Raw genomic sequence first — 12,534 nt, forward strand, 5'->3', positions numbered from 1 at the left:
TGGAGCAAAAGGCAACAGTGGAAGAGGACTCGGCCGAGGAGGGTATGGAAGAGGATGGAGTAGGAGGAGTAGAGGAGGTAGCAGCAGACCTGCCTGCAAGTCGTGGCGGTGTCACCAACTCCTCTGCAGAGCCACGCATTCCATGCTTGGCAGCCGTCACCAGGTTTACCCAATGCGCAGTGTAGGTGATATATCTGCCCTGACCATGCTTTGCAGACCAGGTATCAGTGGTCAGATGGACCCTTGCCCCCCAGGTGAGATGGACCATGCCAGACATGCCATAATTTCCTTTTGCACAATGGAGTAAAGGTTGGGGATTGCCTTTTGTGCAAAAAAAAATTCTGCCAGGTACCTTCCACTGCGGTGTCCCAATGGCTACATATTTTTTTAAAGGCCTCAGACTCCACCAGCTTGTATGGTAAAAGCTGGCGGGCTAGCAGTTCCAACAAGCCAGCTGTCAGACGCCGGGCTAGGGGATGACTTTGAGACATTGTCTTCTTGCGCTCAAACATCTCCTTGACAGACACTTGACTGTGGGCAGATGAGCAGGAACTGCTCAAGGCGAGAGACGAAGAGGCGGATGGTTGAGAGGGGGCAAGGAGGGCAGCAGTGGTTGACTTGCCTGAAGATGCTGGACCAGGAGGAGGATGGCGGCTTTGACTTTGTGTGCTGCTTGTACTGACGTGTTGATCCCATAGGCGTTTGTGATGTGACATCATGTGCCTTCGCAAAGCAGTTGTGCCTAGGTGGGTGTTGGACTTCCCACGACTCAGTTTCTTCTGGCACAGGTTGCAAATGGCCTCGCTGTTGTCAGAGGCAGACACACAAAAAAAAAATGCCACACTGCTGAGCTCTGCGATGACGGCATTCTGGTGGTGGCAACAGCATGCGTTGATTGGCGTCCCGTCTGGCTGACCCCGGGTGCCGATGCATGTTGTCTGACTGTGCCACTAGCTTCTTGCGAGGACCTCCCCCTGCTTCCAACTTGTCTCCTCCCTTTCTGTCTCCCCATCTGAACTTTCCCCCTCTTTTTCTCTTCTAGCAAGCACCCACGTGGCATCCACGGTCACATCGTCATCATCAACACCTTCACCGCTATCTGACACTTCAAGAAAGGAAGCAGCAGCGGGTACAACATCATCATCACACCATACGTCCATGTGTGTAATGCTGCCTGACTGAGACATATCCCTGTTAACTACATCCTCTGGCAATAATGGTTGTGCATCACTCATGTCTTCAAACTGATGTGTAAATAACTCCACTGACGGATCAAGTAAAGCTGCTGTGGTGCTAGTGTTGGTGGTGGCGGCAGGCGGGCAAGTGGTAGCATGAGAGTTGCCTGAAGCTAAGCTAGAGGAGGAGAAGGACGGTGCGTCAAGGTTCTGAGCGGAAGCTTTAGTAGTAAATTGGGTGTCTTGTGATAGCCAGTCAACTAAGTCCTCAGAACTTTGGGGGTTCAGGGTACGTGGCCTCTGAACACTGTCTATTCTAGGGCCAAAGGGAATCCCAGCACCACGATGGCCCCTGCAGGGTGGCCTTCCTCCGCCTGTAATTTTTTTTGGTTAAATATACACAAGTGTCACACCTAATGTGATTTGCACTAGGGTGACACAATTTGCCCTGCAGGCAGGAAAAATGGCAACTGTGACGTGAACTAACAGTGACGACTGATTTTATTTAACAGCCAAAAAAGTTTTTTTTTTTTAATTTGCACAACTGTCACACCTTATGTGATTTGCAGTAGGGTGACACAATTTGCCCTGCAGGCAGGAAAAATGGCAACTGTGACGTAAACTAACAGTGACGGCTGATTTTATTTAACAGCCAAAAAAGGTTTTTTTTTTAAAAATTTGCCCAACTGTCACACCTAATGTCATTTGCACTAGTGTGACAATGAGCAAAAAAACTTGCCAGCGGAGTTCCCCTTTTATGCAGTGGTCCCCAACCAGGGGGCTTCCAGCTGTTGCAAAACACACGGACTGATATCTTTCAGCCCTTTGAATACTGTAGTAGTTAGTTGCTTGAAGGAACTTAAGTTTGATTCTGGAGTACCCCTTTTAACCAGCGGTTCCCTCCCAATCAGGGTACCTCCAGCTGTTGCAAGACTAACGGACTGATAACTTTCAGCCCTTTGAATACTGTAGTAGTTAGTTGCTTGAAGGAACTTAAGTTTGATTCTTGAGTACCCCTTTTAACCAGCGGTTCCCTCCCAACCAGGGGGCCTCCAGCTGTTGCAAGACTAACGGACTGATATCTTTCAGCCCTTTGAATACTGTAGTAGATAGTTGCTTGAAGGAACTTAAAGGAGAAGTCCCATGTAGAAAAAGTATTGTGTTTTAAATGCAGAAGCAAAAGTTATATCACTTTGTAAATCACTGACTTTACCCATCTTGTATATAAAACCTGTTTTTTTAGCTTCTTTGTTCAGAGAGGAAGTTCAGCAGCTCCCTGTTCTGATGACTTGCGACCCCCCATTGAGCTGCATTATGCTGGGGGCCGTGATGTCACAATTTCCCATAGTTCTGCAGCTTAGCCAGCTCTGTGCACGGCAAGGGAACCTCCCATGTGCAGCTTCAGCCAATCATAGAAGCCCCAGTTAGCTGAGCTCACTTGTCTTCATCTCCTCGGCAGGGAAGCATCTGACAGCCAGCTCAGTGTTTATAAGAGCAAGAACGATGTCCCAATGTCCCGAGAAGAAGCAGAGGGGGAGGGGGAGATCCCTGCTTTGCCCTGCACTGATCACAATCTGACAGCAGGTCAGTCTGAAAGAACGATGTCCTGAGAATAGAAGCAGGGGGAGGGGAAACACTGAGCCTGCTGTTAGGAAAGTGATCAGTGTCTAGGTCAGTGTATCCCAACCAGGGTGCCTTCAGCTGTTGCAAAACTAAAACTCCCAGGCATGCTGGGAGTTGTAGTTTCACAACAGCTGGAGGCACCCTGGTTAGGAAGCACTGGTCTAGGCTGGGCTACTTCTGTGATGAACTGAAAGGCATTATGGGAGACAGGAAGTCAGGGACCTCCATGTACCAGGAAGTACCGATCTTTCAGAGGGGATTGCAGGAGAAGGGAGAGGGTGAGATACATGAGGAGCAGATTGTCAGAATGGTGAGCTGATGCACTTTCACATGATAGAAAAAAAAATTTGTGACTTGGTCCATGATACTTCTTCTTTAAGTTTGATTCTGGAGTACCCCTTTTAACCAGCGGTTCCCTCCCAACCAGGACTGATCTCTTTCAGCCCTAAAAAGGGCTTTTTTGGGTGCTGTCCTTAAAGCAGATGTTACACTAGTGCTTTAGGAGTAAACTGGACCCTGAATACACCACCTAGCAGCAACCTAGCTATCGCTTTCCCTATACAGCAGGAGCAGCTTCTCTGACCCTCCACTTCCTAAGCCTGCAGCATGCTGAATGAGGGTAAAATGGCATCCGTGCAAGAGGTAGGAGGGTCTGGAAGGGAGGGACTGATGCTGATTGGCTGTAATGTGTCTGCTGACTCTTACTCACAGGGTCAAAGTTTACTGCAATGTTAAAGTATAGAGGGCGGATCGAACTTCACATATGTTCGCCCGGCGATGCGAACGCAAACATGCGAAATTCACCAGGAACTGTTCGCCGGCGAACAATCCGCAACATCTCTATTCATTTTAAAAACCCTGCGGAGAGCCCTGAATGGCTCCTCAGTACCGGCCATTCAGGACTCCCCACGGGGGATTTAAAAATGAAAGTAAAAACACACGATACATCCCAGGGTTACGGAGCTTGCCACTCGCTCCCCTGCTTTATAACTTCTGATCGCATGGGGTTTCAGAAGTGAGTCCCGGTGCGATCAATCCCTCAGCCCCTAATGCCTCGCTACCCTTGACAAAGCTGATTCGTTCAGCAAAACGTCGGGCGGGCTATTAGTTGTTTGTTTTAATACAGCAGACACATAGGGTGGCATTAACAGGAGAGGGACTTGGTACCAGAGGCTAAGGGGTGCTATATAGTAAGCACACAGTTCACAAGCAATATTCTGGACCTAAACATATGTCCCCTATAAAGTGAATGCCAGGTATTCACTACACATATACCACCTAAGTGCTGCTGGAATATTAAACGTCTTTGTGGGGTAGATTTTAAAGACAATTTAATAAAGATATATTTTTAAGGGGGGTTCTAGTAAGGGTTTCCCCGCTAGGGGGTAACCCCTTAATGGTTGTTATAGACTGTTTTGCCCTGTAACCTCCAGGCACAATCTCTTTGGTGAATTGGTTAACGGTTGAATATGCCCGTTATTTTGATGGACACTATTCAGCTATTAGCATCCGTTATTTCATCCGTTGTTATACATCCGTTATTATGCAGAAAACTGATGTTTAATAACGGATGAATACTCATAGTGTAAAAGGAGCCTAATCGATGTGTGATGTGTGCATGTGAGATGTATGTGTGTATTATGGATGTATGTATAAGGCCAGGTTCACACTTCAGAGTCTCTGGACTGAATTTGTGCTGAAGATCCCACAGCAGCACTAGGACCGCTGAAAAATCTGCTCAGAAATTCATTCCGCCGCTCGCATGATCTCCAGCAGAAAATCCGTCCACAGATTCCAAAGTGTGAATCCGACCTAATAGATGTATATATGATAGATAGATGGATGTGTGCATGCATGATAGGTGTGTGTATAATCGCTAGATGTATGTATAATAGATGTGTGCATTTATGATTTATGACGTATGCATGCATGTATGGTGTATGTGTGTATAATAGATGGATGTGTGCATGTATTTCAATAAGCAAGTTAGCGGTGTGTAGGTCTTTTATAAAAATATACCTTTTTTGTTATAAAATACTGTATTGTAAGTGATAGAAATCCAATAATTGAAACAGAAATAAAGTTATATTCTCATACCTGTCTATGTGTATGATTGTACTTTCCAATGGCAGGGTGCTTTATTATACCAAGGCTGTAATAGAACAAACAAAATCCTTCATCACTATTTTAAATAGGTATATTGTAGCTAAGGCTATACATAGAGCCCTATGCACATTGTGATGCTAGTTCCCCAACTCTTGGTACCATCAATAAGGTTCAAATAGTCCTCTGATTTGTACCAAGGGCCAAATGTTTCTTCAAGTCCAAGGATGCTTTCCAGATCGGAAGTAATGGGACATCGCCCCGGCTCTGAGATCCAAATGTCCTTCCAGGAAGAAGTGTATGAGATGCTCCGAGATCCAAAAGTCCTTCCATCCTTAGACTTGGAGAAACATTTTGCTTACAGTACAAATCAGAAGACTATGTGAAACTTCATTGACGTAGGTACCAAGAGTTGTGGAACTAGTTACCGCAGATCCCACAACACGTGCATAGGGCTCTCTATATAACAGTAATTACAATATACCTTGTAATATACCTTGTACTATTACAGCCTTGGTATAATAAAGCACCCTGCCACTGGAAAGTTCAATCATTCACGGATAAAGGTATGAGAATATAACTTTATTTCTGTTTGGATTATTCGATTTGGTATCATTAAAGGAGATATGCAGCAAAAAATGTTTTAACTATTCCTGTGCCCGGGCTGCAAAAATAAAAAATAAAAACTTTTACTCACCTTCCTGCGTTCCCCTGTTACGGAGATTTCGGGTCCCGTTCCTCCGGTATTGCAGGTCTTCTGGCTTCTATAGGCTCGAAACATCACAGAGCCGTCAGCGTATCGCCAGCTGCAGGGATGTCCCACCTCAGCCGGTGATAGGCTGAGCGCACTGTCATGCAAGGAGCTCTGGCCGGGCACCTTTACATGACAGTTCGCTCACCCTATCACCAGCCTCAAGCCTATAGAAGCCAGAAGACCTGCAGCAGCGGAGGAACGGGACCTGATATCTCCGCAACAGGGGAATGCAGGAAGGTGAGTTACATTTTTTTTTTGCAAAATGTTGCAGCATATCTCCTTTAACAATACAGTATTTTATAATAAAAAAGTAGATTCTTATAAAAGTCCTACGCAGCGCTAACTTACTTATTGAAATACTTTTATACTTTTTCGGTTGATTTACACAGGTTCATATTAAAAGTTTAGCAGCAGCGTGGGCAACATAATACCATAGTAAAGTATTTGATAAATTTATGTATGTATGTATGTATCAAACAGGGGCAGATCCAGAGTCTAGTCTCGGGAGGGGCACTATTAGAGAATTTAGTTTTGGTGGACAGAAAATAAGGTGTTTCTTAAAGAACTTACAATATTATTAAATGTATCCAGTATAATAATCAAATACACCAATTGCCACAGAATGGGAAAGCGCTAAAGAAGTTTTTACAATTTAAAACTACAGCTCCAAGTATGACCTAACTAGTGGTGAGGAGATGCTGGGAGTTGTTGTTTCACCCATCATTACTGCAAAACTTACAAGTGACTACAGCTCTGATGGGACAGTCAGGACAATACACAATGATATCAGTGGCTATAGGTGATGTCTTCTCTATAGTCTTTCCTTTCTAATTCAGATGGTACATACCGCCAGGTCCAGCTAAATGTTCTCGCTGAAGAACTTGATGCCCAGACGGCTCCTCACTATGTCAGCGGATTCTGAACCTTTATATGAAAACAAGTATTATTATAAAACTGCCAAACATCCTATCCTTTGAATATAATTCTGACACACTGTACCCTCCGTATATACTACAACTCACTTTACCCTTTGAATATTATACTGCCACACACTGTACCCAATGAATATAATACTGCCACACATTGTACCCACTGAATATAATACTGCCCACACACTGTACCCAATGAATATAATACTGCCACACATTGTACCCACTGAATAATACTGACACACACTGTACCCACTGAATATAATACTGCCACACACTGTACCCCTGAATATAATACTGCCACACACTGTACCCCTGAATTTAATACTGCCACACACTGTACCCCTAACTATAATACTGCCACACACTGTACCCCTGAATATAATACTACCACACACTTTACCTCTGAATATAATACTGCCACACACTGTACCCCTGAATATAATACTGCCACACACTGTAACCTCAGAATATAATACTACCACACACTGTACGCTCTAAATATCCCTCTGAATACAATACCGTGATGTATTGTGGCTAATGAAAATCATACTACCCCAGAAATTCTTTATACTCTGTTCCCCTCATATATAGTAATAATGCCCCATCCTTTGCCCACACATATAACTATGACCTGTCCTGTTCCCCCTCATAATAATAATGCCCTCTGTCCTGTGCCCCTACCATACAATTCCCCCCTGTGCTGTGCCCCTCACTTATAATGCCCCTGCAATGTTCCCCTCACATATAATGCCCCCGTCCTGCTCCCTCATGGGTCATTTTAAGTAAGGGGAACATAACAGGGTGCATTATAAGTAAGGAGAACATAACAGGGCATTCTAAGTCGAAGTACATTTTATGTTAGCGGCTCAAGAAAAGGGGGCATTATAAGTGAGGGCCTGTAATGCCCCCCTGTCATGTGCCCCTCACATTGAATGCCCTCTGTTATGTGCCCCTCACTTATAATGCCCCCCTGTCATGTGCCCCTCACATTTAATGCCCCCTGTCATGTGCCCCTCACATTTAATGCCCCCTGTCATGTGCCCCTCACATTTAATGCCCCCCTGTCATGTGCCCCTCACATTTAATGCCCCCCTGTCATGTGCCCCTCACATTTAATGCCCCTGCAATGTTCCCCTCACATATAATGCCCCCTGTCCTGCACCCTAAGGGGGCATTTTAAGTAAGGGGCACATAACAGGGGGCATAAGTGAGGGACACATGACAGGGGGCATTAAATGTGAGGGGCACATGACAGGGGGCATTAAATGTGAGGGGCACATGACAGGGGGCATTAAATGTGAGGGGCACATGACAGGGGGGCATTAAATGTGAAGGGCACATGACAGGGGGGAATTATACGTGAGGAGCCCCCCTGTCATGTGCCCCTCACTTATAATGCCCCCCTGTCTTGGGCCGCTAACATATAATGTGCTTCGACTTATAATGCCCCGTTATGTTCCCATCACATATATTGCCCCCTGTCCTGCACCCGCAGGGGGCATTTTAAGTAAGGGGCACATAAAAGGGGGCATTATAAATCAGAGCACATTATTTGTTAGCGGCACAATAGAGGGGAGCATTATAAGTGAGGGGCACATAACGGGGCCCTGTCAGTCTGCCGGAAGTGGCCATTCCAATGTACCCCGCAGGAAGCCGCAGCCAACACATGGGATACATGGAGGGGGCATTTCAGCCGGCACTCCGTGCAGGGTTCTGCACACCACCTTACAGCAGACTGCAGGGGCCCTGTTCAGGAGATTGTAGGGGGTCCTAGCGCTCGGATGCCCCACAATCTATAAGTTATCGCGTCTAAATAGGCTGTAAATAAATGAAAAATAGATGCTGGCAGCAGTGGGATAGATAGAAAGATAGATATGAGAAAGATAGATATGAGATAGATAGATATGAGATAGATAGATATGAGAGATAGATAGATATGAGATAGATAGATAGATATGAGAGAGATAGATAGATATGCGATATGTAGATAGATGATAGATAGATATGCGATAGATGGATATGAGAGATAGGAGATAGATGGATAGATAGATAAATATGAGAGCGATAGATAGATAAATAGATCCCAATGAGGCCACCTTATCGTGGCGGGACGGTCCAAGCTATTTGACCGCCGGCGGAGACAAATTTGCGAGCTAAGTGCCTCACTATCTCATAGTTTCACATTTGCATCTATTACACCATAGCTGTATAGCTCTACATGTTTTAACTGCATGTTCATGTTTTGCCTATATCCTTGTGCTGGCAGTGTGCTGCTGCATTCTTCTGTTACTGTATATTTAGCCTAGTAGCGTGCACCTGCAGGCCAGGTCCATATAATAGTTTGGTATCAACTAAAGTGCTGGATGACTTATTCTTTGTATTACACATACGGGGGAGTGGCTACTTCCATGTTGGCCTTGCACCACACCCACCTCTATCAGGTGTGTATATAAGGTGTCTTGGATGTTCCAGATCCTGCCATGCTTACTGAACTGTTCACACAAAGGCATATTCACAATGCAGGGTCCGTCCCAAGGAGGCCACCTTATCGCGGTGGGACGGTCCAAGCTATTTGACCGCCGGCGGGAACAAATTTGCGAGCTAAGTGCCTCACTATCTCATAGTTTCACATTTGCATCTATTACACCATAGCTGTATAGCTCTCCATGTTTTAACTGCATGTTCATGTTTCACCTATATCCTTGTGCTGGCAGTGTGCTGCTGCATTCTTCTGTTGCTAGATAGATAAATAGATAGATAGATATGAGATAGATAGATAGATAGATATGAGAGAGAGAGATAGATGATAGATATGAGATAGATAGATATGAGAGATAGATAGGAGATATAGATAGATAGATAGATATGAGATAGATAGATAGATAGAAAGATATGAGAGAAATAGATGATAGATAGATATGAGATAGATAGATATGATATAGATAGATAGATATGATATAGATAGATACACAGAACAATATGATGCAGCACGCCACAGGGTTGCAGAAAATGGTGGTTTATTCCATCATGTGCATAGACAACGTTTCACCAGTCTCACACTGGCTTTTTCCAGTGTGAGACTGGCGAAAAGTTGTCTATGCACATGATGGAATAAACCACCATTTTCTGCAACCTTGTGGCGTGCTGCATCATATTGTTCTGTGTACTGATTGAGGAACCAGTGGACCCAGGTTCCAAGTATGAGGGCACCCCGACCACTTATTTTCTTTTGGACTTTGGTTGTGCCGTTTCTATTTGTTATAGATAGATAGATATGAGATAGATATATATGATATAATTAGATAGATATGAGATAGATAGATATATAGATAGATATGATATAGATAGATAGATAGATATGAGAGATAGATAGGAGATAGATAGACAGATAGATCAGTGTTCCCCAACTGGGGTGCCTCCAGCTGTTGTAAAACTACAACTCCCAGTATGCCCACAAAGCCAAATATAAGCTGGGAGTTGTAGTTTTACTACAGTTAGAGGCCTCTGCTGGGAAACACTGATAAGAGTCCCCCTTTACCTCTCACTGTCTCCTGACCCCCCCTCCTCCTCACCCCAAAGTTACTTACCATGAAGGGCAGCATCAGGGTGTGCAGGGGGGGTCTGGAGGCATTAGGTGGGTGTCCGGGCCTGTGGAGAGGTGCAGGAAACTCAGCCCGGCCTGCAGGAAATACAGAGGAGTGAGAGGGGGAGGAGCTTATCTCTCTTCCCAGCCCCTGCACAGTGTAATGGCTGCAGACTGAATGATGCTAAGACCAAAGCATCCTCAGTACTGACAGGCAGCCTGCAGATTATGGTGTCCCTGCGGTTCACATGCTGCAAATGCTGCAGGTGAGGGGACAGTGGAGCCGGGGCTGACAGCTCCCGCTCATCAATACTATAGTAATTGCCCCCCCCCCCCCCCCTGGATCCGCCACTGGATAGATGTATGCATGTGTGATAGATGTATGCGCATGTATGTATGTATGTATGATAGATGTGTATGTATGATTGATGTATGCATGTACAGTGGGGCACAAAAATATTTAGTCAGCCACCAAATGTGCAAGTTTTCTCACTTAAAATGATGAGAGAGGCCTGTACTTTTCATCATAGGTATACCTCAACTATGAGAGACAGAATGGGAGGGAAAGAATACAGGAAATCACATTGTAGGATTTCTAATGAATTAATTGGTAAATTCCTCAGTAAAATTGTAGGTGACCAAAAGTATTTGGTCACCTACAAACAAGCAATATTTCTGGCTCTCACAGACCTGTAACTTCTTTGCTCAAATAGTATAGTGTTATTATGCATCATGAGCATCACAGAAATACAGCAGGACAGCAAACCACTTTTTTTTTACAGCTCTGTAACATATGTTTTGTTCACATACAGTGGGGCAAAAAAGTATTGTAAGCCACCAATTGTGCAAGTTCTCCCACTTAAAAAGATAAGAGGCCTGTAATTTTCATCAGAGGTACACTTCAACTGTGAGAGATATAATGAGGAGAAAAAATCCATTAAATCACATTGTCTGATTTTTAAAGACAATGGGGGACATGTATCATTTCCAGTGTATAATAGAAGTTTTTTACCCCTCTGCCTGTTGTCTAAATTTGGCGCAGCTGCGTTAAATTTATCATTCTTGTGCAGCTACTTTCTTGAATTCCGTTTAAATTTAGAATTCTCCTCAGAGCATAAATTTACACCGCAGCTCTATTTAGTAGGAGCTTTGTCTGCAGCGTATCTCCACCTAAACAGTAAGTGTGTCCTCGTTACTAGTTTTAGAATTTTTTTTCTTCATTATGTAGAGTTTTAATCTCACAATAATACCACTTTTTGCACCCAATTATAACACATCAATTATACCAATGTCCTTATTCTTCATTTAACATCTGTAACACCCCTGTGCAAATCACCTCAAATGTACATGGTGCACTACCTTATGGGCCTTGTTGTGCGCCCGCAGAGCACTTTGTGCCCACATATGTGGTATCTCAGTACTCTGGCTAAATTGTGTCCCAAAAAATGGGGATCTTTTTTTCCCATTTACCTCTTGTGAAAATGTAAAGTATGCGGCAACACCAGCATGTCAGTGTAAATAATTTTATTTTTATACACTAACATACTGGTGTAGACTCCAACTGTTCCTTTTCATAATGGGTAAAAGGAGAAAAAGCCCCCCAAAATCTGTAAGGCAATTTCTCCCGAGTACGGCGATACCCCATATGTGACCCTAAAATGTTGCCTTGAAATACGACAGGGCTCCAAAGTGAGAGAGCGCCATGCGCATTTGAGGCCTAAATGAGGGTTTTGCATAGGGGTGGACATAGGGGTATTCTATGCCAGTGTTTCCCAAACAGGGTGCCTCCAGCTGTTGCAAAACTCCCAACATGCCTGGACAGTCAATGGCTGTCCGGCAATACTGGGAGTTGTTGTTTTGCAACAGCTGGAGGCTCCATTTTGGAAACAGTGCCGTACCGGACGTTGTTCATATTTATTGGGGAGGGGAGGGGGGCTGTGTAGTGGTATGTGTATATATAGTGTTTTTTACTTATTTTATTTAAGTGTAGTGTAGTGTTTTTAGGGTACAGTCACACGGGCGGGGGTTGACAGCGAGTTTGCTGCATCTCAATCTTGCAGCACTCCCTGTAAACCTCTGCCCATGTGAGTGTACCCTGTCCATTCACAATGGGGGGGGGGGGGGAAAACATCCAGCTGTTGCAAAACTACAACTCCCTTTGGCTGTCCGTGCATGCTGGGAGTTGTAGTTTTGCAACAGCTGGAGGCACACTGGTTGCAAAACACGGAAATTCCCAGCATGCATGGTCTGTCAGTGCATGCTGGGCGTTATAGTTTGGAGGCACAGCTGGAGGCACACGAGTTGGGAAAAAGAGTTAGGAAACGAACAATGTTTCCCAACTAGTGTGCCTCCAGCTGTTGCAAA

Source organism: Hyla sarda, chromosome 7 (assembly GCF_029499605.1).
Source record: "Hyla sarda isolate aHylSar1 chromosome 7, aHylSar1.hap1, whole genome shotgun sequence".
NCBI lineage: Eukaryota > Metazoa > Chordata > Amphibia > Anura > Hylidae > Hyla > Hyla sarda.